Below are 26,315 nucleotides of genomic sequence, written 5' to 3' on the forward strand. Positions count from 1 at the left end.
GTTGAGGTAGGTTCCCTCTATGCCTACTTTCAGGAGAGTTTTTATCATAAATTGGTGTTGGATTTCGTCAAAAGCTTTTTCTGCATCTATTGAAATGATCATATGGTTTTTGTCCTTCAATTTGTTAATATGGTGTATGACATCGATTGATTTGCATATACTGAAGAATCCTTGCATTGCTGGGATAAACCCCACTTGATCATGGTGTATGATCCTTTTAATGTACTGTTGAATTTTATTTCCTAGTATTTTGCTGAGGATTTTTGCATCTATGTTCATCAGAGATATTGGCCTGTAGTTTTCTTTTTTTCTGACATCTTTGCCTGGTTTTGGTATCAGGGTGATGGTGGCCTCGTAGAATGAGTTTGGGAGTGTTCCTCCCTCTGCTATGTTTTAGAAGAGTTTGAGAAGGATAGGAGTTAGCTCTTCTCTAAATGTTTGATAGAATTCACCTGTGAAGCCATCTGGTCCTGGGCTTTTGTTTGTTGGGAGATTGTTAATCACAGTCTCAATGTCAGTGCTTGTGATTGGTCTATTTATATTTTCTATTTCTTCCTGGTTCAATCTTGGAAGGTTGTGCTTTTCTAAGACTGTCCATTTCTTCCAGGTTGTCCATTTTATTGGCGTATAGTTGCTTGTAGTACTCTCTCATGATCCTTTATATTTCTGCAGTGTCAGTTGTTACTTCTCCTTTTTCATTTCTAATTCTATCGATTTGAGTCTTCTCCCTTGTTCTCTTGGTGAGTCTGGCTAATGGTTTATCAATTTTGTTTATCTTCTCAAAGAATCAGCTTTTAGTTTTATTGATCTTTGCTACTGTTTCCTTCATTTCTTTTTCATTTATTTCTGATCTGATCTTTGTGATTTCTTTCCTTCTGCTAACTCTGGAGGTTTTTTGTTCTTCTTTCTCTAATTGCTTTAGGTGTAAGGTTAGGTTGTTTATTGGAGATGTTTTTTGTTTCTTGAGGAATGATTGTGTTGCTATAAACTTCCCTCTTAGAACAGCTTTGCTGCATCCATACGTTTTAGGTTGTCATGTTTTCATTGTCATTTGTTTCTAGTAGTTTTTGATTTCCTCTTTGATTTCTTTAGTGATCTCTTGGTTATTTAGTAGCATATTCTTTAGCCTCCATGTGCTTGTATTTTTTACAGTTTTTTTTTCCTGTAATTGATATCTAGTCTCATAGAATTGTGGTCGGAGAAGATACTTGATACGATTTCAATTTTCTTAAATTTACCAATGCTTGATTTGTGACCCAAAATTAGCAAGATATGCTAACGTTCCAAGAGCACTTGAGAAGAAAGTGTATTCTGTTGTTTTTGGATGGAATGTCCTATAAAGATCAATTATGTCCATCTTGTTTAATGTGTCATTTAAAGCTTGTGTTTCCTTATTAATTTTCATTTTGGATGATCTGTCCATTGGTGAAAGTGGGGTGTTAACATCCCCTACTATTACTGTGTTACTGTTGATTTCCCCTTTTATGGCTATTAGCATTTACCTTATATATTGAGGTGCTCCTGTGTTGGGTGCATAAATATTTACAATTGTTGTATCTTCTTCTTGCATTGATCCCTTGATCATTATGTAGTGTCCTTCTTTGTCTCTTGCAATAGTCTTTATTTTAAAGTCTATTTTGCCTGATATGAGAATTGCTACTCCAGGTTTCTTTTGATTTCCATTTGCATGGAATACCTTTTTCCATCCCCTCACTTTCAGTCTGTATGTGTCCCTAGGTCTGAAGTGGGTCTCTTGTAGACAACATATGTATGGGTCTTGTTTTTGTATCCATTCAGCCAGTCTATGTCTTTTGGTCAGAGCACTTAATCCATTTACATTTAAGGTAATTATCAATACGTATATTCCTATTACCATTTTCTTTATTGTCTTCTGTTTGTTTTTGTAGGCCTTCTCCTTCTCTTGTGTTTCCTGCCCAGAGAAGTTCCTTTAGCATTTGTTGTAAAGCTGGTTTGGTGGTGCCGAATTCTCTTAGCTTTTGCTTATCTGTAAAGGTTTTAATTTCTCCATCAAATCTGAATGAGATCCTTTCTGGGTATGGTAATCTTGGTTGTAGGTTTTTCCCTTTCATCACTTTAAATATGTCCTGCTACTCCCTTCTGGTTTGCAGGTTTTCTGCTGAAAAATCAGCTCTTAATCTTATGGGGATTCCCTTGTATGTTATTTGTTGCTTTTCCCTTGCTGATTTTAATAATTTTTCTTTGTACTTAATTTTTGATAGTTTGATTAACGTGTCTCAGCAGGTTTCTCTTTGAGTTAATCCTGTATGGTACTGTCTGTGCTTCCTACACTTGACTATTTCCTTTCTCGTGTTAGGGAAATTTTCGACTATAATCTCTTCAAATATTTTCTCAGACCCTTTCTTTTTCTCTTCTTCTTCTGGGACCCCTCTAATTTGAATGTTTTTGCGTTTAATGTTGTCCCAGAGGTCTCTGAGACTGTCCTCAATTCTTTTCATTCTTTTTTCTTTATTCTGTTCCCTGGTAGTTATTTCCACCATTTTATCTTCCAGCTCACTCTTCCATTCTTCTGCCTCAGTTATTCTGCTTTTGATTCCTTCTAGAGTATTTTTAATTTCAGTAATTGTGCTGTTCATCACTGTTTGTTTGCTGCTTAGTTCTTCTAGATCCTTGTTTAGTGTTTCTTGTATTTTCTCCATTCTGTTTCCGAGATTTTGGATCATCTTTACTATCATTATTCTGAATTCTTTTTCAGGTAGGTTGCCTATTTTGTCTTCATTTATTTGGTCTTGTAGGTTTTCACCTTGCTCCTTTGTCTGTAACACATTTTTTTGTCATTTCATTTTTTCTTTTTTTAAAGGGTGGGGCTCTATTCCTGTCTTACTGGTTGTATGGTCTGAGACATCCAGCACTGGAGTTTGCAGGCAGTTGGATAGAGCCAGGTCTTGGTGCTGAGATGAGGACCTCCAGGAGGCCTCACTCCAATTAATATTCCTTAGGGTCTGAGGTTCTCTGTTAGTCCAGTGGTTTGTACTCGAACTCCCAGCACAAGACCTCAGGCCCAACTTCTTGCCTGGGAACCAAGATCCCACAGCTTTTGTGGCATGGTAAAAAAAGAAAAAAAGAAAAGAAAAAGAAAGAAAGAAAGGAGCAGTACAATATCAAAGAATAAAAAACAAAATAAAATTAGAAAGATAAAAAATATATTAGGAAAAATAAAACTATAATTGAAACAACTGCAACAAGGTAAAATAAAACCACAACAGAAAAAAGAAAACAAAAGTGGGGGTGGGGGGGAAACAAGCCAAAAGGAGAGAACAATAACAAAGTATAAAGAATAAAGTTAGAAAAATAAAAGATTTATTAGGAAAAATATAAAAGAATCAACAATAATGAATCAACAAGGTCAAACAGAACCCCAATCTAAAAGAGGGAAAAAGAAAAAAAAAAGCCTTGGCTATGGGGGCGGAGTTTACGCAGGGGTGGAACTGAGGCAAGGGTGGGCTTTAGGGTGGGGCAGGACCTAGGCGGGTGGGAGGGTGATGTTTCAGCGTGAGACTGGGCCTAGCCTCAGGACCCACGTAGCTGGAAAAGGCCCTGGGGGTGGGGCCTAGGCAGGGTGACTTTCAAGTGTGGGGCGGCACCTCTGCTTAGGACCTGCGCAGAAGGGGAGAGGCAGCACGGCGAAAGGAGGGCATCTGGAATGTGGAGTTCCGGAGTTTCGAGATAGGGCCCTGAGTGACGGTGTGTGGGTGGGGTTTAGGCCCAGCGTGTTGGAAGGGGTGTCAGAGGGGGTCTCCAAGTGTAGAGGCAGGGGCCTGGGTGGGGGTATAGAGGCAGGGCTTGGGTTCTGTGCTGCAGGAGGGAGGCTCCGAGGGCAGAGGTTTAGGCACAGGAGCCCAACAGGCTCCCTGGTGCCTAAGTGGACAGGGAAAGTGCTGGCCCCATTCCCTTCCGTTCCTTTGTGCCCCTCCCCCACCACGTCCCCCAGGGTCTCCACCATCGCCGCTGGACCCCTAAATGTGGGTGAGTCATGCTGGGTGTAGGAACTCCTCCCCTTCCCAAGCTACCCCTCAGGGATGCCAGTCCCGGAGGTCCAGCCTTTACTTTTGCTCCCCCTTCCCTCCCTCCCACTCCATCAGGACCTGCGTGGCTGGAGGGGGCCTCCGTGGGCAGAGGATCAGGTCCAGGATCTCAGCAGGTTCCTGGGGACCCAAGTGTGCAGGGAAAACCTAGCCATGCTCCCTTTTGATCCTTTGCCCTCCCAGTGGTCCCCCAACCTCCCCCTTTGGGCACGGGATCCCTTCCCCTCCCCCAGACACCCCTCGGGGGCACTAGTCCTGTCCCGCACCACTTCTCCTCCCCCTTCACTCCCCCCATGCCCCATGTCCTACTGGGTCACTGGGGGTTGCTACCATCCCCTTAGGTGTCTGTGGTCCCCCAACAGTACCTGGTGGGTTCCCTAGTTGTAAGGAGACATGAATTCCACGTCCTCCTAGTATGCCATCTTGACTCTGCCCCCCCTCATTTTATATTTTAAAACAGAAATGCATCTTATCTTAAAAATTGATTACCTATTGGTCCACAAGGAAAATCTTAATAAATTCCCAAAGATTAAAATAATATAGACCACCTAGAGGGGTGGGATAGGGAGCGAGTGAGGGAGACACAAGAGGGAGGGGATGTGTGGATATATGTACACATATAGCTGATTCACTTTGTTATACAACAGAAACTAACACAACACTGTAAAGCAATTATACTCCAATAAAGATGTTTAAAAAAAAGATCACAGATCACTGTAACAAATATAATAATAATGAAAAAGTTTGAAATATTGAATTATTAAAAAGTGACACAGAGACATGACATGAGCAAATGCTATTGGAAAAATGGCGCTGAAAGACTCGCTAAACACTGGGTTTCCACAAACATTTTCTTTGTAAAAACACACAATATCTGCAAAGTACAATAAAGTGAAGTGCAATTAAAAAAAATAATAATAGTAATAATAATATAGAAAATATTCACTAATAATAATGAAACAAAAGTAGGATTTAATTAAAAACTCAGAAAATACAGATTCTTCTACCTAGGAAAAGAAAATCCTGATCTCTTAAGCCAAATGGGAAATGAAAAGAGAAATTATAGAATTTCTGGAAAACAATAGTAATGAAGAAAGTACATATCAGAACCTATAGGCTACAACTAAAGTAATGATCAGAAGAAAATTCATAGCTTTAAAATACTTACATCATTAAAACATGAAAATAAATAAAGCATGGAGCTCAAAATATTTTAAGTAAATAAGAAAATAAACCAGAGGAAAATGGTATGAAGGAATTAACAAAGGTGAGAGCAGAAATGAATGAGTTAAAACAGAAAATCAATAGAACTAATACCTGAAACAACAATAGTTTTCACTGAGAACTACTATATATACAAGCATTTATACTAAGCCCTCGGTTTGGGGGGATAGAGGGTGGGTGGGGGAATGGTGCAAAACAGAATGAATAAATAAATAGATGAGAAGAAAAACAGCTCCTGACTTCAGGGAGTTTTGCTAATTCCTCTTCAAAGACACATTTTACAAATATCTAATATTGATACTTAATAACTGAACACTTTAATAGCCACAATAGGAACCTCTTTGTTTTTGATCGTCACTGTAAAAGACTATTGAGATAATTTTTAAAACTTTAACGCAGATCTTTCTAGACTAACAGAATCACAGGCTCTAATTTTATAAATCTCTATTCTGGCATCAACAGTTAAAATTTGTGGAACAAAAAACATTTTCCTAAGAACAAAAAATCAGCTACTACTTATGGGGAAAAAAAGCTCCTATTTTTCAATAACATTATACAAGATAGATAAATGAGAGAGAGAAAAAGAGATTGAATAGAGAGTTTGAGGAAAGGCATAAATTTTCTGTGTATGCTTTATTTTTCCACTGATATGAGTCAACAGTATAATTTTTTAAAGTAAGAGGAAAGATATAAGGATTTGAGAAGGCCCTGGAAATGAATTCAATAATCAAGAAGACAAAGCATCTCCCTCCCACTGGGTTTTTCCCATCAGTCTCTAACCATGCCTAGAAGTGACTTCAGTGACTCATCACTTTCTTTGTGAGAAGAGCCATGAACATCACCAGCAGTGCCATGGGGACCTTCTGCAAGGCAGGTAGCACCAAGGGGCTACAGCCAGAAATAGTGTATCCTACAGAGTTTCCAAGTTGTTTCCAGAGTAAACTGTCTGAATGGAGCAAAATGAGAAAGCGGAACCAAGTGATGAGGGAACCAAGGCAGGAACTGAAGTGAGGTGGATCTTCAGTAATAAAAGGAAGGAATAACTCTCTGAGCAAATTCTGGGGCTTCCCATAGCTTTCTAGGCACTACCCTCCCCCTCAAGCATGGCAGCTTTACGTGGGCAGGTTGAAAGCAGTTAAAGCAGAAGAACTCCTCATTTCTGTCTGACGCATCAGAAGATGGCACTCTGATTCTTCTGGAAACTAATATATAGCAGGTATCAAAAGTAACCCACCTGCTGATCCAGAGCATGTGGGTGACTAGACTAGGTGGACAAATAGACAGGTATATAGACAGGCAGACAGACATTGATATTTTTCTCCCTTGACTAAACTTCCTCTCTAGTTAATGACCTCTTTTCCACTTCGATCAATATATACCTTGGCTCTCTCCATTATGTCTAGTTCCCATTCACTTTTCAACCTAAGATGTGCTAGTCTCTACCCCCTTCGTTCTTCTAACATCGCTTCCACTAAAGTCACTCATAACCCTCTTTGCTGCCTCCCTACTCCATTCCTTCATATGTCCCAATTTGGGCCATAGGCCCAAGAGGCCCCCTCAATACCAGGCCCCACTCCCAGAACCCAGTCCAGCAACTACACAAAGCAGAACTAATTATCAACCATGGTCCAACAGCCCACCAGGAAAAGCACTCCCTTTGAGACAGGTTCCTGATGGAGAAGGAATGATTATCCAGGTACACATCCCATTTACTACTTCTGATCTATATAACTAGAAAAGTGGGTAGAAGACAAAGGCTGACCCATTATAAAAATATGATCCTAAAGGGAATCCAGGCAGCAGGAAAGCAATCTATCAATTGGAATAAGATAAAGGAAATCAATCAGGAATCAACAGAAACCCTTCAGCACTCCTAGAGCACCTCAGGGACTGCCTCCAAATCTATGCTACCACTGACCCTGAGTCATTGGAAGGGAATGCAATCCTGAGGTCATATTTCATTTCCCCAAGTGCCCCCCACATTAGGTGTAAACTTCAGAAACTGGAAATAGAACCAGATAGCCCTACCTCTTGCCTGGTCGAGGTTAGCTACCAGGTGTTTAATAACCAAGACATAGAGGAGGAAAAGTCAGAGGATAAAAAGGCCCAGAGGCAAACCCACCTACTGGCTGTTGCCCTCCACTGTCAACTGATCAGTGCAGGGAATCTGGACTGAGTCCAAAAGACTGGACTGAGTTCAAAAGACTGGCTCACAGAGACTCTCAATTCTGGTGAGTGAGCCCTGGCCCCCACCAAAGGATAGCAAGCCAAGGAAACCAGGACCCAATCGGTGTACCATATGTAAACAAGAGGGACGCTGGAAGAGGGAATGCCCTCACCACTCCCAAAGGGGACAGAAATGGCAGAGCCCAGCAACTACCCTCAAAGGCAGATGGTCCAAAAAATGAAGAATGATGGGGCCGGGGCCTCCTAAGCTGGCACTCCAGTTGACCCTCAAGGAGCCCTGAATAACGTTGGACATAGGGGGAAAGCTTACTGAATTTTTAGTCAACATCGGTGTCACTTACTCGGTTCTGAACACCAGGTCAGGCAAACTCGGTCATAAGAGTTGTAAAATTATGGGGGTATCAGGCAAGGCCCAAGAACGGGCATTCATAGAGCCATTAGAATGTAAATTGGATGAACACATGCTTACCCATTCCTTCCTATATGTTCCCGAATGCCCTATACCCCTGATAGGAAGAGATATCTTACATAAATTGGGGGCTACTATCCACCTGATGGGAGACAAACTGGAGACTGGTGTCCCCTCAGACTAAGGGCACAAGATGATAATGTTAATGGCTGAAGACAGACCTCTGCAGACAGAGCAAGTCAACCTTGCTGGAGTGAATCCCAAGGTCTGGGCCCAAGGATGGGTAGGATGAGCTGTAGGAGCCAGTTCCCTGATAGTCCATCTAAAACCCAACATACACGGCCCAACAGAAAGCAGTATCCTCTCCACTGGAACACCTTGCTGAGCATTGCTCCTGTTACACAGAGCCTAACTGACCACGGTCTTATTAGATCTTGCCAATCAGCCTGTGATACCCCCCATTCTTCCCCTAAAGAAACCCAACGGGGAATACTGGATGGTACAGGACCTCAGGGCAGTCAATGAAGCCACTGAGGATATATATCCAGTAGTTCCTAATCTCTATACCTTGCTGGTCACTCTACCACCACCAGGACCTGGTATTCTGTATTAGATTTAAAAGATGCCTTCTTCTGGGGCTTCCCTGGTGGCGCAGTGGTTGAGAGTCCGCCTGCCGATGCAGGGGACACGGGTTCGTGCCCCGGTCCGGGAAGATCTCATATGCCGCGGAGCAGCTGGGCCCGTGAGCCATGGCCGCTGAGCCTGAGCGTCCGGAGCCTATGCTCCACAACGGGAGAGGCCACAACAGTGAGAGGTCCGCGTACCGCAAAAAAAAAAGATGGCTTCTTCTGTATTTCATTAGCCCCAGAGTCACAAGAAATGTTTGCTTCTGAGTGGTAGGACCCAAACACACAACAAAAACAACAATTCTGCTGCAAAGTCCTGCCCCAAAGGTTCAAAATTCCCCCAACATCTTTGGGGAAACTTTAGCTAAAGACCTAAAAGATCTACATCTGGAGGAAAGAACCCTCCTCCAGTATGTGGATGATACTCTGATCACCAGCCCTACTAAGGAGCCCTCTGACAAAAATACTGTAGCCGCTCTGAACCTCTTAGCTGATGAAGGATATAAGACGTCCAAGAAAATGGCTCAAATATCACAAACGAGGGTGACCTACTTAGGCTTCTTTCTCACAGAAGGTCAGAGAACCCTACCCCAGGAAAGGAAAGAAGCCATTTGCAGCCTCACCCCTCCTAAAACTAGAAGACAGCTTAGGAGTTTCCTGGGGGTGGCTGGGTTTTGCTGCATCTGATCCCTAACTATAGTCTAATAGCTAGGCCTCTATATGAAAAATTGAAGGGAAAGGATGAGGATCCTTTCGGATGGAATTCAGAATGTGAAGGGGCCTCTCAAGAATTGAGAAAGCAATTACTTCAGGCCCTTGCCCTGGCACTCCCAGACTCTGCTAAACCCTTTGACTTTTACATGCATGAGAGAAGGGGAATCACCTCTGGGGTATTAGCTCAAAAACTGGGACCCCTTACTCTGGTGGTTGCTTATTTCTCTAAACAATTAGATCAAACCACTAAGGGATGGCCTCGTTGCCTACAGGAAGTAGCAGCTACTACAACCCTAAAGGAAGCTGAAAGTTAATGTGTGGTCAGCCAGTCACTATATGGACTTCACACCAGGTTTAGGCTTTAGTAATTTCTAGGGCAACAGAATGGCTATCCCCCAAAGGTTGATTCAAGTTCAGTCTCTGCTTTTAGACAAACCAGTGGCTACCATAAAAACCTGTCACACACTAAATCCTGCCACCCTGCCACCCACAGAAATGGGGACCCTGGTGCATGAGTGTACAGAAACCATAGACACGATTTATTCCAGTCGTACTGACCTGGAAAGTGAGCTTCTCCCAAACACCAAAGAGGGATGGTTCACAAACAGCCGCGGTTTTATCAGAGAAGGCAAAAGACTGGCAGGATACACAGTCCTGAGAGTCTCAACCTCATAGACCCAAGTCATAGAAATAAGAAGCCTACCCCCAGGGACTTCTGCCCCAAAGGCCAAGCTGGTAGCCCTCACAGGAGCCTTAATGCTCAGGACAGGGAAGGTGGTAAATGTTTACACACACTCCCAGTACGCATATGCCAACCAACAAGCACATGTGGAAGAAAAGAGGTATGGTATGCTTACTGTGAAGAATAAACAAATGAAACATGGCTTAAGTACACTGAAGCTCTTAGAAGCAGTACAGCTTCCAGAAAAGGTGGCAGTGATTCACTGGGGGAGTCACCAAAAGGTGGGTGCAGAGGTAATAAAGGGAAACAACAAGGTGGCTGCAACTGCCAGAAGGGCGGCCCTAGAACCAGTAAAGTAACTTGGCCACTACCCCTCATACCTCCAATTATTCCCCAATCCACACAAGGAAGAATTAGATAAAACCCCAGAACGGGGCTTCCACAGAGATCTAGGAGGCCATGTGTGGCTAGTTAATGAACATGGGCAATACTTCTTTCCCCAGACTGCAGCTTGTCAAGCCATCAGGGCGGCTCATCAAGGAACTCACTATGGGAGGGAAGCCTTACGTAATTGGTTAGTTGAGGTCATGGTAACTCCTGGCATGAAAAGTATAATCACTCAGATAGTTGAGACCTGCGCCATCTGCACAATGAACAGCCCCAGCACCAGACCCCCCAGAGACCCTAGATTAGGCCCATTCAGGCCAGAGGGACGTCTCCCAGGGAAGACTGGCAGACTGATTTCACATGCCGAGAGTACGGGCAACTTCAGTTATCTCTCGGTGCTAGCAGACACGTGTTCTGAGTGGATAGAAGCATTCCCTGCTACAACTGAAATGGCAGCTGAAGTGGCTAAGGCATTACGAAAGGAAATACTCCCCAGTTTGGGGCTCCCAGGATCCCTACAAAGAGGTCATGGTCCAGCATTTGTGTCTCTAGTGAAAAGGGAAAAATGAGCGCCCTGGGCTAAAACGGACATCGCACTCAGCCTGGAGGCCCCCAGTCATGGGGGAAAGTAGAGAGATCAAATCAGACCTTGAAACAGGCCTTAGCCAAGCAATGTCAGGAGACTCAAGAAAGTTGGATTAAGTTGCTTCCCATTGTCCTGCTCCGCACGCAGTTAGCCCCAAGGGATAAATTTAGTGCATTTGACTGATGTATGGTAGACCCATTCCCCAATCCCGAGAGGAGGGACACTTTAACCCCCTTGAAATAGAACAACTCAAGTATGCTCTCCAGATAGGAGCAACCACGAAAGCCCTCACGAATATGGTAACCAGGTGCTGCCTGCACCCACCAACCTGGCTCTGCACCCGTTCCGGTCAGGAGACTGGGTGAACCTAAAACCCTGGAAAACTGGCAGCCGGCAAAATCAGCTCACTCCTAAGCAAATGGACCCCACTTGGTAATGCCAACCACCCATTCTGCCCTGAAGTTGCAGGGGTAACTCCAGGGGTACATCACACTCGAGTGAAGAGGGGACCCCAAGTCCCAGCCTGCAGAAAGACAACCTGGGGCAATGGACCCCCCGACTGCTGGTGTGAACCTCTCTCTGACCTGAAGCTTCTCTTCCAAAAAACAACAAAAGTATGACCAGGGATACTCAGGCCAGGACAGTGAGCCTCGACAGCAGGGCACACTTGTGCCTTCAGGCAAAAGATCTAGATGCCTTCGTCTTTAGGAAAAATTTGACATGTGACTATTATTCTCTTGCTAGTATATGAGGCAAGCACCTGAAATTGTCTGGTATCCTTTGTCTCCGAAAGGTCAACTAATGCTGGTCGCTCAGGGATAGAACAGTTTGGACTGAGGCCAGAAGACAATCACACACATCTAAAGGCAGCTGGGGAGAAGTTCTGCTCCTCCACCAGGGGTTATGACGATGCCCAGACTCAGCAGGAAGCAGTTACAGAAGACAGACCTGCGCCCCTCAGCGCCCTCAAGAATGAGGAGGACAAAAGGCAGAGGAGGGATTTGTTACTGACAAAGCCCATTAACAATTCTCAGGAAATAAAGATAGAATCTGGGAAATAAAATAAAGTCTAACCGTTTTTTTTCCCTTGGTACCTTGTCTAGTTTCACATGCTCATAAAAGCCCGCGTGAAGAGGCCTGGCACCTAGCCCTTCAGACCAGAGTTCCTGGTGCAAAACATATGCACCGACACCTCAGCCGGGCGGGCCATTCAAGATGGTGGTGGGCTGAGTGGAGAGACGCTGCGCCCGGCACTGCAACCTGGAGCCTGAACAGCGCAGCTGCGCCTGCCCCACAAGAACTCCAACCCCTCCCCATCGACAAGACCCCTATAAGGCAGCCCCACCCACAGCCTGCCTGTCAGGGAGTGTGTGCCCTAGAGCGTGAGCTCACGTTTCTCCATTCTTTGATCAAAAACTAAAGCTCTCCTTTGCTTATCTACTGAACTTGGTCTCATTCTATTGGCAGGAGGATCCTTGCTTAGGACCCACCTGAAAGGGTCAGTAACAATTTCTCCTCTACATCCCTATCCCATTCTTGAACTGCACAACAGAAACTGAAATCCATTTTTGGTTCCTTGACCATGTCTGCTTTCTCCTGCCTCAGAGCCCTTATCTTTTCTGGCCTACTCTGCCTGGAACCTTCTCCCTCTTTCATTCCTTTCTACCCAGAGCACCCAATTCCCATACAGGTCCATCATATATGGTTGTACAGGCTGTGCACTGAAGAACTCCAGGAGAACTCCAATCACATCTGAGTCTATGTGACCACCATCCCCTGGAGTTTTACAGTGTCTACACAGTCATACATGACAGCCCTGGTCCACCAGTGTTATCCAGACAATTCTTGCTCTTTCCTTAAATCTCTGCTTAGAGGTCCCTTCCTTCAGGAAGCTCTTCTAGACTTCCTCTCTTGGTCAAAGTCAGTGCCTGTCTTCTGTCCTCCTTTGGTACCTCATGCTATTGATCACAGCCCTTTTCACAAAATATTGCAACCATCTGTTTTCCTGTGTTAGCCCCTACTTAAACTGTTCATGGTTCAGCGTGTCCAAACCAAACTCAATAACTTCTCCTCACCCCCACCCTACTCACCGAGTCATTCACTCTCCATCCCCCAAACTTCCCTTCTTCTATATTTTCTACTTAGACGAAACCATCTATTCACTCAATTCTTCAACACATCCTTTGACAATATTCTCCATTTACAGTCAGAATTAATTAGTACCCACAGCACTTTTACACAGATTTTCATGATAACGTGTATCAACCTGAGATATACTGTAATTATTGCTTCACATGCTAATCTCGCCATAAACCATGAACTTATTAAAGGCACAAGACTTCTTCCCTTTCACCAATACGTCATATAATGCTTGATATTCTGCATTAATATCTTTAGTAAACTACACATCCAAATAAACTCTTCGTTAAGACACTGTTAATTCATTCATGTGCCTTGGGACATTGATTCTTTTCTTTTTAATATATTTTATTCATTTGAAATATTGGTTTTCATTCAGAAAAATACTAAAATGGAAATTTTTCTATAATCAAATGAACATATTTCCTCATACAAGTAAAAATAATTATAGTATACACTCATATGCATCACTACTTGTAAAATCTATCTCACTGCTGGAAATTTAATTGGCATAAAATATTGGCAGTTATAGTGATAAAAGGATGTTGCTTTGAAGAACACCAGAAATAGTAAAGCAGTCCAAAAATAAAATCAAAATTCTAAAAACTGTTCTCCTAAGTAAATTCCCATCACTTTTTTGATAACAAAACATTCTTATAGTTTAGAGATATAAAAACATAAATGTTTCCATTTAACAATAAAATCTCTCCTCTCAAAAACACAAAGAAAAGAAAATTAAATACTCTGAGTCTGGATGACACTTACTGATTTGGGGATCTTGGACAAGTCAATTAATCTTACAAAGCCTCAGTTTCTTTATCTGTAAACAAAAGAGAAAGTAATCATAATATGATCTCACAAAGTTAAATATCAAGATTAAATGTGACTTCGTAAATAAAGATGATTTCTAAACTCTAAAGTGCTAGGTCACCATTATAACCACTGTTAATATGATTCCTACAAGGCAAATGGCTTTCCAAAGAATGACCCACTCCCCCTATGAATTCGGTCCTCAATCCCTATAGTTATTTATTATTGGAGCTGACTCTGAAATATAAAGTTTCAGGTAGTGTTATCATGAAACTGGAGAAGAAAATCAATCATGTATAAATAAAATGTACATGCACATTAGTATTTTGGTGTAGAGTGTATTTGCATTGGACATTTTAATGATTTTTAGGAAATTAAGCCATAGGAAACAAGTGCTCCAAGTCTTACCTTCAGCCACCAAATAGCATAAAACAGGGTAAATATTTTAGGTTTTGTGAGCCATACAATCTCTGCCACAACTACTCAACTCAGATGTGCAAAAACAGCTATAAACAATACACAAATGCATGAGTATGGCTGTAAAACTTTACTTATGCACACTAAAATTTGAATTTCATTTAATTTTCAAATGGCAAGAAATATTATTCTTCTTTTGATTTTTTAAAAACCATTTAGTAATTTAAAAACCCTTAGCTCATGGAATGTACAAAAACAGGGATAAGACCAGATTTGGTCAATGTGCCAACCACTAGTATGAAAGATAACATCTCAAATTGAAGATTATACAAAGAAATGGAAAGATATTCAGCATTCATGGATTGGAAGAATTAATACTGTTAAAATGGCCATACCACCCAAAGCAATCTACAGATTCAATGCAATCCCTATCAAAATACCCATGACATTTTTCACAGAACTAGAACAAATAATCCTAAAATGTATATGGAACCCCAAAAGCCTGCAAATTGCCAAGGAAATCTTGAGAAAAAAGAAAATATCTGGAGGAATCAGGCTCCCTGACTTCAGGTTATACTACAAAGCTACAGTAATCAACAGTATGGTACTGGCACAAAAACAAACACATAGATCAATGAAACAGAATAGGAGTGCAGAAATAAGCCCACACACCTATGGTCAATTAACCCACAACAAAGGAGGCAAGAACATATAATGGAGAAAAGACAGTCTCTTCAATAAGTAATGCTGGGAAATCTGGACAGCTATATGTAAAAGAATGAGATTAGAACATTTCCTCACACCATATACCAAAAAAAACTAAAAATGGATTAAAGACCTAAATGTAAGACCTGGAACCATAAAACTCCTAGAAGAAAATATAGGCAGGACACTCTTTGACATAAATCCTAGCAATATTTTTTTGGATCTGCCTCCTAAGACAAAGGTATGGTATCTAATTAAACTTAAAAGCTTTTGCACAGCAAAGGAAACCACTGACAAAACAAAAAGGCAACCTACAGAATGGGAGAAAATATTTGAAAATGATATGACCAACAAGGGGTTAATATCCAAAATATATAAACAGCTCATACAACTCAATTTATCAAAAAAAAATTTTTTTAATGGGCAGAAGACCTCAATAGACATTTTTCCAAAGAAGACATACAGATGGTCAAAAAAGCACATGAAAAGATGCTCGACAGCCCTAATTATTAGAGAAATGTAAATCAAAACAACTATGAGATATCATCTCACACCTGTCATAATGGCTATCATCAAAAAGTCTACAAATAACAAATGTTGGAGAGGATGTGGAGAAAAGGGAATCCTTGTACACTGTTGGTGGGAATGTATTGTAAATTGATGCAGGCACTATGGAAAACAGTATGGATATGCCTCCAAAAATTAAAAATAGAACTACCATATGATCCAGCAATTCCATTCCTGGGTATATATCCAGAAAATAATGAACACTAATTTGAAAAGATACGTGCACCCCAATGTTCATAGCAGCATTATTTACAATAGCCAAGATATGGAAGCAATCCATGTTTCCATCAACAGACAAATGGATAAAGAAGATGTAGCATATATGTTCAGTGGCATATTACTCAGCCATAAAAAAGAACGGAATTTTGCAACAACATGGATGGAGCTGGAGGGTATCAAGCTTAGTGAAATTTCAGAGAACGATAAATACTGTACGTTATCACTTATATGTATAATCTAAAAAATAAAACAAATGAATACAACAAAACAGAAACAGACTCACAAATACAGAGAACAACCTAGTGGTTACCAGTGGGAAGAGGGCTGGGTGAGGAGCAAGCTAGGGGTAGGAGATTAAGAGGTACATAGCACTATGTATAAAATAAATGAGATACAAGGCTATATTGTACAGCACAGGGAATACAAGCAATATTTTATGACTTTAAATGGAGTATGATCTATAAGAATATTGAATCACTATGTTGTACACCTGAAATGAATTCAACATCGTAAACCAACTATATTTTAATTAAAAATAAATAATTAAATAAACATAACATCTCACATTGGACACTTTTCTCATAAAAGCAAGACAAGTTAACTTCTTTCAATGTAATAATTTAGCCAAGGTTAGTAGCTTTCTAAATTGGAATACTTTTGAGATTTTATTGTATATAGAATCCTTGATTGTTCTTGTGAACATTGTCAGAAGAACTTTGCAAGTAGCCATTCCATGTCTTCTTTAATTCAAGGTCCACCAAAATGTATTTATGCATATCCTATAACACACCATCAGCCTTCAGGTGGCACACCATATAATCTGGAACAACTTATATACAGTGATTTCTCATTATAAATTTGCATCTGCAAAATCCTTGCATCTTGTTTCTACATTCTATTTCCCAGGCAATGTAATGGGAGTGTGGTTTGGAGAGCCACTCAAACCAGGCTTAAATCCCAGCTTCCCACTTAATATCTGTGTGACTTAAAAGGAATTTGTCAAATCCTTTAAAATTAATTCCTCATTTGTCAGACAAGAAAAATGACAGGAATATTTGCAGAGTTGTTGGAAAGTGAAAGGAGATCTCGTATCTAAAGAACCTGGGGCAAAGCATCGTTCCTTTTCCTCGTTTTACATCCAATTTCAAAAAAGTTTCAAAACCCATCTGCTACTCTAAATTAAGGTGAATTCCCATCTTTGACTTCTCCTTTGTCTGATTCAGTATGATCATATAAGGAACCATTAATGTTTCTAAAATGCTTATCAGCATTTTATCTACATTTTAAAATGCTTTTTCACAATGAAGCTGAGTGCTCATTTTATGGAAACATTTTAGATGCCTCTGGTTTTTTTTGTTTGTGTGTTTGTTTCTGCGGTACGCGGGCCTCCCACTGTTGTGGCCTCTCCCGTTGCAGAGCACAGGCTCCGGACGCGCAGGCTCAGCGGCCATGGCTCCCGGGCCTAGCCGCTTCGCGGCATGTGGGATTTTCCCGGACCGGGGCACGAACCCGTGTCCCCTGCATCGGCAGGCGGACTCTCAACCACTGTGCCACCAGGGAAGCCCCAGATGCCTCTGTTTTTAAAGCAAAGAGATCCACAAGAACATCCAAGCATTAACCTCAAGTACACAGTGTCAAAAAATTTCAAAAATTATTCTTATTTTCCCTTATAAATCATCAACATCCGTGTCAATCTTTCCATTCTACTTTTTCATAAAACCAAAAATCTCCTGAGAATTTTCATCATCAAACTGGAAAAAGCTGAGGAAAAAATCTGTTGACACTGAAGGGCCAGTGATGTATGGATATCAGAGCCAATCGGGTATCCTTCCCAGCTATTCTCTTGCTTGCCCCTCAGATCACTGTTTTGGCAGACAGAAGGTTCTGGAGTCAGACTGCCAGTTCTTCAACTAGTAGGCTGAATAACCCTGGGCAAGTTTAGTAACCTTCTCTGTGCCTCAGTTTCCTCATCTATAAAATGGGGCTAAGGCTGGTATTAGTTCATAAGAAGGTCTATAGTGAGGATTACATGTGTGTGTCTCAATTTGGGTTCTCCCAAAGTTGAGACTAAAATGGGTTTGGGTTCAGGTAGCTTGTTTGGGAGGTGCTCCCAGGGAGCCAGGATTGTAAGTTAACGAGGGAGAAACTCCAAGCCCACTAAGGATGCATTCTCGGACTGGTTACTACTCCAAGCAACTGGGGCTCAATCCTGCAGGGAGCATTCTGAAGAGCCTTACAGAATGGCCCTCAGAGTTATACCTTTAAAGGATGGAAAGCTGGGGCATTAGTCCACAAACTCCCACTCCTCATTTGAGAGGTTCGCTCCTGGGAGCTTAACTTTCCCCTCACAACATGGCTGGCTTGTTCGCTGGCTCAGCAGCCTTCCCCAGCTTCAGAGGAAGCCCTGAGGCAGGACAGCTGAGGCATGTCCTTGAGCTGGGATAATAGCAACAAGCACAGAACTTTTCATCATAGCTGCTCTAGAAACTGATGTAGTCGCTTCCCTGGTGGTGCAGTGGTTGAGGGTCCTCCTGCCAATGCGGGGGACGCGGGTTCGTGCCCTGGTCCAGGAGGATCCCACATGCCGCGGAGCGGCTGGTCCCGTGAGCCATGGCCGCTGAGCCTGCGCATCCGGAGCCTGTGCTCCACAACGGGAGAGGCCACAGCAGTGAGAGGCCCGCGTACCGCAAAAAATAATAATAATAATAAAAACTGATGTAGGCATTAGGTTCAGAAATTATCTGGCACAATGTATGAAACACCAAGCACAGCAAATGGAAAATAGTTACTGCTTAATAAATCATAGTTCTTATTATTAATGTTAATTTTGTTATCAGAATCAACTCTGTGCTATAGGAAGACAAACACTATTCATCCTTTGGATCCTGAATACTGAATAATAATGACACATACCCAGATAGGCAATGCCAGCAAGAGTGCAAGTAGCAGAAGGGCACAAAATAATGAGCTCAGGTAGGACTTCACAGGGTTCTAGGTGCCTACAGGGTACTGTGGTGGAGATAACCAACAGACAGGTAGGAATTTGGGTCTGGAACTTAGAGAATGGGTAAGAGCTGGAGATGGAGACTTTGGAACCACCAGTATCTACATTAGAGTTTAAATATTAATATGTGATCATAGAGAAAGACAAGTTGAATGGAGAAAAGAAGAGGGCTAAGAATAGAACCTTAGGCCACAGTAGTATTTAAAGAGACCACGGTAGAAGGGTGACACTGGAAAGCAAACACAAAATAATCCTGCCAGGGAGCTAGGAGGCAAGCAGGAGAGGGTGGTGTCATGGAAACCAGAGCAGAGAGGAAGAGAAAAGTTTCCAGAAGGAGGGAGTAGCCAACAGCGTCAAATATTGCAGAGACCAACATGAAAACAACTGAAAAATGCTCATTACATACATATTTTTAAATATGTATTTGTTTTTAATGGAGTATGATTTTAGTTGGGAAAAGTAGAAACAACAAGAGCAATTTAAAAATTGAGGCACAGGCAGATCCATCAGATTCAATTCAATACCAAAGTCTTTTACTGAGCACCTACAGTGTGCCCAGAGCATAATTGAAACTGATTATCCAAAAATCACATAAAACTAATAATTTAAGTTTCTTTGCATCTCTTCTTCTTATCTTTTTCTGTCCTTGAAAAGTGAGTTTTAAAATGTGAACATCTGATATCATGAAATTGGCCTCAAGCTTTAACTCTATTTGTGCATTACTTATCAGCAAGCATTCCTGACTGCTCTTTCTCCTCTAGAATGCAAAGCATGTCAACTGAACAATGGAAGCTATGTAAGCCAACCTAATTATTAATTCGCCCACTGGCTTTTCCAAACATATGCTTAAATATCTTCTTCATTCTAGGATCTGACAGCCTAGTATCGCAAAACAAGAAACCTTGCCTGTTTCATTGCCATGATAACCAATTGTCTTTTAACTTTGTGGTCGGGAGCCATTGGCCACTAGGTGGAGAAAGATACCCAGTGACCCCCTAGCCAAAGGCATGAACTGAACTTTTAGTTCTCCAGATTCACTTAGTGACTTCTCTAAATAGTAGGTTGGATTCAGTTATGAACAAAGGAAATCTCTATGAATGGTGACGCCAAGTATTCCATGCACTTGGGGGTCATTATTCTTTTCCCTGGAATCTATGCATTCACTTTCCAAGAATGAGTTCCCTGCCCTTCTCATCAAGATAACCCTCAGAATTTGAATTAATGAGTTATTGTTCTGCCTCTCAGCCTTTAGCCTTCCACACAGCACTGGTAATATAGTTCTTGCTACATGGGTGAAATAGAGGGGATTATGCCCCTGTGAGCCCTCTTCCAGGTCCTGTGCCACGCTCAGATACCACCCTTTCCCTCAAAACGCATAAAGGACCAAACAAACCCTTCAGAAATATTTGACCTCAGAGGGACAAAAGATCTTCAGAATCTTAAGGAATAAAACTCTCAAGGGTGAAATTTGCGAACCATGACTGGCACACCCATAACTCACCCAAGATCTGTATTGATCTGGAATCAATAAATTTACCATTATGTTTGAATAACTTATGTGAATAATATTTTGTAGAGAAATCTGTTGCTCTAGCCAAAAGATTTTTATTCAAGTAAATTTTAAAAATTAACTCTATTAAATGCCTTTTTGCTATATTCTTTACCTTACAAACTTTTTAAATCACAGCATAATTTTTTCCTTTTCTTTCTAATGTTTTCCTCTGAATACCCCTCTCCTATTTTTAATAAATTAATCACTTTCACAAAAGACCTTAAATACAGATTTTTAACCTCCTCTTCAATTAAAGTTATACATTTATTTTCTCATCCCTCATCTAAACATGTCCAAATATGTGAGTTATTTACTGGAAAATATTTCCCACTTTCCACCTAATCACTGTTTGCAGAGAGGAAAAATAAAATGTCAAAATTTTTTCATAGATAGGATTTTCTTCTTGTCCAAGAGTATTCTACCATCTGCCAATTTAAACCTTATACTATATAAATTTTAAAATGTACAAAGTAGATCCTAAGAGTTCTTATCACTCAAGAAAAATAATTTTTTGTATTTATATGAGATGATAGATCTTACCTAAATTTATTATGGTAATCATTTCAAAAGATATATGTCAAGTCATTATGCTTTACACTTTGAACTTATTAAAAAATGAAAAGACAAAAGTGGAATGGTGGATGGATAAAAATAGTTAGAGAAGAAGATAATAAAGCTAAAAAGGAAACACAGTGAGAAAATGAAAGAAGTAAAGACTGAATGGAAAAACATCTAATGGGGTCCTGGGGTTGCATCTGAAGACCTTCTTATTGATTTTTATCCCAGACTCATCCCTTTCTAACCATAAGTCTTTTCAGATTTGATTCCTTATTCCTTCCATCTCCAGATTCACTGCTTTCCCTGATGTTTTAGATCTTGTAAAGATAGCGATTGACCTAAAGAAAAGCATTAATTGTATTTCAAGGAAAAACCTCTATAAGCAACTTAGTGATTAATTAACTACCCACTTATTACCTTTTATAATTAACTTAGCTAACCTGAAAATTGTGAGATCAAATCTTTTACTCTGCTAGATTATATCAGCCTTTAAGAAAGCATGCCCCATGCATATGTGCAAACTCCACACACAAACAGGATCACAGAAGTCAGAGTGGAGACCTTGGGAAGAGCTAATTCCATTCAAATGACAGGACATTGAATCCTGGGGAAGAAAAGCACCTTCCTCTGCATCTCCTAGTGCTGGTCGTTGGAATCAAACCTTAAGGCAGTGCTCCTCTTCCTATTCCAGTTCTCATTGTACATCACAATTTTCCTGAAATAAAGACGAGTTCAGCCTACACTTTGTCTGTTTGTTGCACTGATAAGAGAACAGCAGACACTCTCTGATTTCCACCAGCAGAAACAAACAGAATAGTGGTCTGTCTGTACAGCTCAGATTTCTCTAAATGCTGGAACTTATCACATGAGGGGCTAGGAGAGCCATGAGCCCAAGTCTCAAATTTAGACTTTTCACTTTATTTCACTTTATCTCCAATTAAGATTAAACATTCAGTTACAGAATGACACAAACAGAACTGAAAGACATTCCCCACACAACTTTAAACTTGGATCCCTTCCAGACCACCCTGTAGGGCACCAGGATCACATGAATAATACAATCATGTTGCATGATACTATTTGGGTGTGCATGCATGTGTTACCAACATTGATTTGTTAAATACAATTACGTAAACTGTGTATCTGCTTTTGTATTTCACTTCTGCATATACCAGAGGTTTCAAAAATGAAAGTGTTCTGACTTCTTTGGACATCTGAGAAGCTCTGCTGACAGGAATACCAGGTTGTGTTGTAGGAAAATAGGGAATTCCTCCAAAACAGAGGCACTATTCACACTCACCCTCTGCCGGGCATTCTGTTTGGAGTCTTGTGATATCATACCATGTAACAACATATGCAATCCTCATAATACCCTCTGACGTAGCTACTATTTTAGCACCAGTTTACAGATGAGGAAAGTGAGGCTTCGGTTAAGCGCTCTGGCTCTGACAACTAGTAATTATCAATAGTTGAGTCAGGACTAGAGAGAACCCAGTCCTGGCTGACACCAAAGCCACGTTCCTGCCCCTCTGGATCACTACCTCTCAAGGTTAATTTCCATGAAGCAACCCTAGTGATTCAGAAAAATCAGTGGAAGGTCTTCAGCCCCACTGAGTGACCTAGTAATCACATATTAAGCTCTTCCCCTCAGTCCATACTACCCTTATTAACATGGAGGAAGTGAGGCACTCCAACCTGTGCCAGAGACAGTCTGTGAGAGTCTGAGGGTGTACATCACATTCAAAGCTTAATGTTGGAGATGTGAGGACTAACTGCAGGGTGACTTACCTGTAATCCTGCATCTTTTCCCTGACCTCTGTTCCTAATGCATTTCTGACACTAGTCATTTTTTGATCCCTGTTTTACATGATAATCTATTGAATTGGTGAAGTTATGGTTCTTTCCTCAGTTTTTCTGCTCACTTCCAAATAATAACCAAATCCTGTTTCTGTTTCTTTCTCTATTAACCCCAAGAGACAATGTTTTTGTTCAGTCTGCTCTCAGCCTCCATGATATTCCAAACCACATCAAAGCGTAAAGTTATGTGAACTGTTTGCCCAAGACTGGGACCACATAAAAGCAGAAAAATGGGAAATTTGTCCTCAGTGCCCCCCCCACCCCACTACTTGTTCCTTGTATAAGTCTCTTCTGCTCGGCTCTCCCCAGACCTCTTATGCCCACATACAACTCTGGATTCCTGTCGTTAGGGAAGATCATGATATTACTAACTTTGGTGATGAGTGTTTGTGACTGACTGGTCACTGTTCCTTACCTTTGCAGAGGACCCCTGGAGGGAGCAATGCCTTTGGTAGAATTTCAGACACTGTGTACCTAGTAGGGAGATAGTTTTAGGAAGTATTCATTATAATATTTAAGTGGCTATTTGGTCACATAAAGCTGGGCCTTCTTGGAGCTAAGCGCCTCATCTCAAAGGATGGCCAAGTATGTGCCCCCTTCCCTGAGGTAGGATGAGGCACCCTAGGGAAGAACAGACAGAGAACCAGACCCACCCAATGAAGACAGCTAGGCTTTAAGGACAAGCTCAGGCCAAGAAAGAGAACGCACTATCCAGGTGATTCATAGCAACAGAGAAAGGAGATGGTCAGGCAAGCTGTCAGCTTCAGGAACATAAGACAAATTGGCAGGAGCGTGCAGACAGGCAAGTGGAACGATAAGGGGAGGTTCACCCTGCAGCAGGTCACGTTCTGAGATCCAAGCAAGAACGTGCCACGGGGGAAACTAGGAGCACCAGCCAGGTTGGGGAGCAGGGGCAGTGCTTGACTCCTCAGCACACCGAATTGACAGACCAAAACAGGTTCCTGGGTTTAAAGGGACCAAGACACCAGGCATGTATCTGAGACATCAATCTGGGTCAAAAAATAAGGCAAGAAAGTATATCTCTTAAGTATAAATGGGAAGCCTGGGTCTCAGGGCAAAGCCTCCCTAATCAGAATGGAGACACTGTTCAGAGCCAGACTTGGTGCTCTGACCCCTGGGCAGAGTCCTACAAGCTCTCTATTTGCAGTCAGGACGAAGACTTGGGTGCTGCTGGCCCAGCAGCTGAAAGGATGGTGATCCCAGTTTGGAGGTCTAAGGGTTAGGTTGGCCTATAAGCCCACATAACACTTTATGCTAATGAGGAAAAGGCATCCTGTCCATGCAAAGGTAAACCTATCGACACAGCTCTTGGCAAGTGGACAGCATCTTTGTGTTCTTTATAAAAAGATGCCCCTCACAGTTGGTTGCAGAGCTGTGTAGGGCACAGCCTAGCGTCTAGAACGCCAGCTAGATTCTAGCCTCCTCCATATTCCTCAATCAGCCACCCTTGGGCAGTAAACAACCTGTCCAACATACCCAGCTGACCTTGAAAGTACAATGGCTTAACAGTAGGATAAGATCTGTTCTGGAAAAGTCTAGAATCGAGGGCAAGAAAAGGGCTTTCCTTCTCTCCTCTAAGGAATAACCAAGCCTCGTCCACATACCCTATGGGAATAAAAACTGGAATCAAGAGGAACATTCATCAGCAGCTGATAAAAAGACTTTTTTCCTTCCAGAAAGGACATTTCAATATGAATTCAAGCTAAGAAATCTGAGAAACTCCAAAATAAATGCTTTGGCAAAAACATGTATTTCATGACTTTCTTTTCATAGACAAGTTATGTTCCTTCTTTGTTTTTTTCAGGCCTTCCTAGCAGAGTTTTTATTATCTATGACCAAGTGGAAGATAAGTTGGACAGATGCACCATTCAGGGGCCAAGATCTGCACAGCAATTTTTTTTCTAGAAGTAACATCTGGCCCTATGGCTCTTTTCCCCTTGGAGATTCAGCGGCTGTGGACATGGCTGGCTGCTTGGTTTGCTTTGCAGCTGTAGAACTGCATCCCAAGTTGTTTCTGGCATAAGCTGCAGCTGGGCAACATCTGACTTCATCCTTCCACACTCTCCCCCTGTCCTTTTATGTAAAGGAGACCCAAAGGAGTTGGGGCAAGATTCTTGATGGTGTCAGAACTCTGGGCCTATGCCCTCAGTAGCCATTGGAAGTGAGACCCAGTGGTGCGGGGACGAGTATTCTGCACTGTGTTAAAGTTTAGGAAAGAGGTTAATCCCTTCAGTCAGGCAGGAGCTGGGGGAAAAAATGAGTTTCTGTTCACAGGGGAGATGAAATGAAAAATCTTTTTGGAGAGTGGGGACTTTCCTGTCAGTGAAGACAGAAGACAAAGAATAAAGAGGGGAGTCTATAAAGACACTTATGAGAGAAAGGAGGCCAACCGTCCCTAAGAGTTCCAGAAATACCTTTGAATTGGAAGGATTCTGGTCTGATAATTCTTTGAAAACAATGTTTTCATTTTCCAAATGATACGTATTCACTAAAGAAACTATAGAAAAAGAAAGGAAAACATACATACCTAGAGAGAACCATATTTCTATCATCCAAACTCAACTCCTTTGAGGCATTTCCTTCCTACTTTATTTTCCCCTGTATGTAGCATCAGGTGGGAGAAGGGGATCTCCCTAGATTCACTCATACATGATGTATGTTTTTATATTCACGATATTAAATTATATGAATTTTGCCATGTTAAGATTCTTCTTAACAATTTTTAATGGCTACATAATCAAGCAGTTGTGTCAATTTTCTAAATTATTCTAACATAATTTAGGTTCAGAGGTCATTGAAAAGACATTTTCAAAGAGGAAACAAAATCAGTAAAAAAAAAAAAAAAAGATTGGATTTAGACAATGAGAAGGAAGAAAAAGTTGATGTAAACTGCAAGATTTATATAGCCTGGGAAACTAGCAGGATGATGATACCAACAGCAGAAATATTGATGCTAGAACTTAGAGCTTGTCTAGTTCTTTGCCTCCCAAAGTGTGGTCCTTGAACCACCAGCATCACCTGGGAGTGTGTTAGGAGTGCAGAATCTCATCTTCTACCCCAGACCTACTGAATCGAACCTGCATTTTCCAAAGACCTTCAAGCAGTTCATTTGTGCATTAAAGATTGAGAATCACTGGTGTAGAACAATCCCTTCGCCTAACCAGAGAGGAAAAATCTGGCCACAGTCACACAGCTGTTAGCAGCAGACTTGGTTTCTGCTTCTTTCTATTAAACCAAAATTGATCCTATTCAATTAACAATAATAGATAATATTTATCAATGACTATGTGCCAGGAATTATTCTAATAGTTTTATATCTAATTCTTACAACAACACAATCCTATTAGTGTCCCTGTTTTATAAATAATTGAGTTTTAAGTAACTTACCCAAGGCCACATAGTAATTGGCAGAGCTGAGACAGAACCCTGACTCCATGACTTGTGCTCTCCTAACCACTGAACTGGATGGATGGATGGATGGATGGATCCTTTTGCTATACTTTAGCCCAGCTTATCTGACATGTATCACGTTTGAGCATGTTAGAGACCTATACAAGGAACAGTATGCATAGCTATATGGATTTGAA

At 41.4% G+C, this 26,315-nt stretch overlaps 1 protein-coding gene across 3 annotated transcripts in view; it reads right to left on the reverse strand.

Moving 5' to 3' along the window:
• KCNH5 (potassium voltage-gated channel subfamily H member 5) overlaps window positions 1–26,315 on the reverse strand; it is a 482,529-nt gene that overhangs the window by 415,969 nt on the left and 40,245 nt on the right. For all 3 annotated transcript variants that reach the window (XM_060294881.1, XM_060294883.1, XM_060294880.1), the window contains exon 2: window positions 13,784–13,838. The gene's annotated coding sequence lies outside the window, so the exon portion shown is untranslated. The remainder of the gene's footprint in view (window positions 1–13,783; window positions 13,839–26,315) is intronic.

Source organism: Globicephala melas, chromosome 2 (genome assembly GCF_963455315.2).
Source record: "Globicephala melas chromosome 2, mGloMel1.2, whole genome shotgun sequence".
Lineage (NCBI taxonomy): Eukaryota > Metazoa > Chordata > Mammalia > Artiodactyla > Delphinidae > Globicephala > Globicephala melas.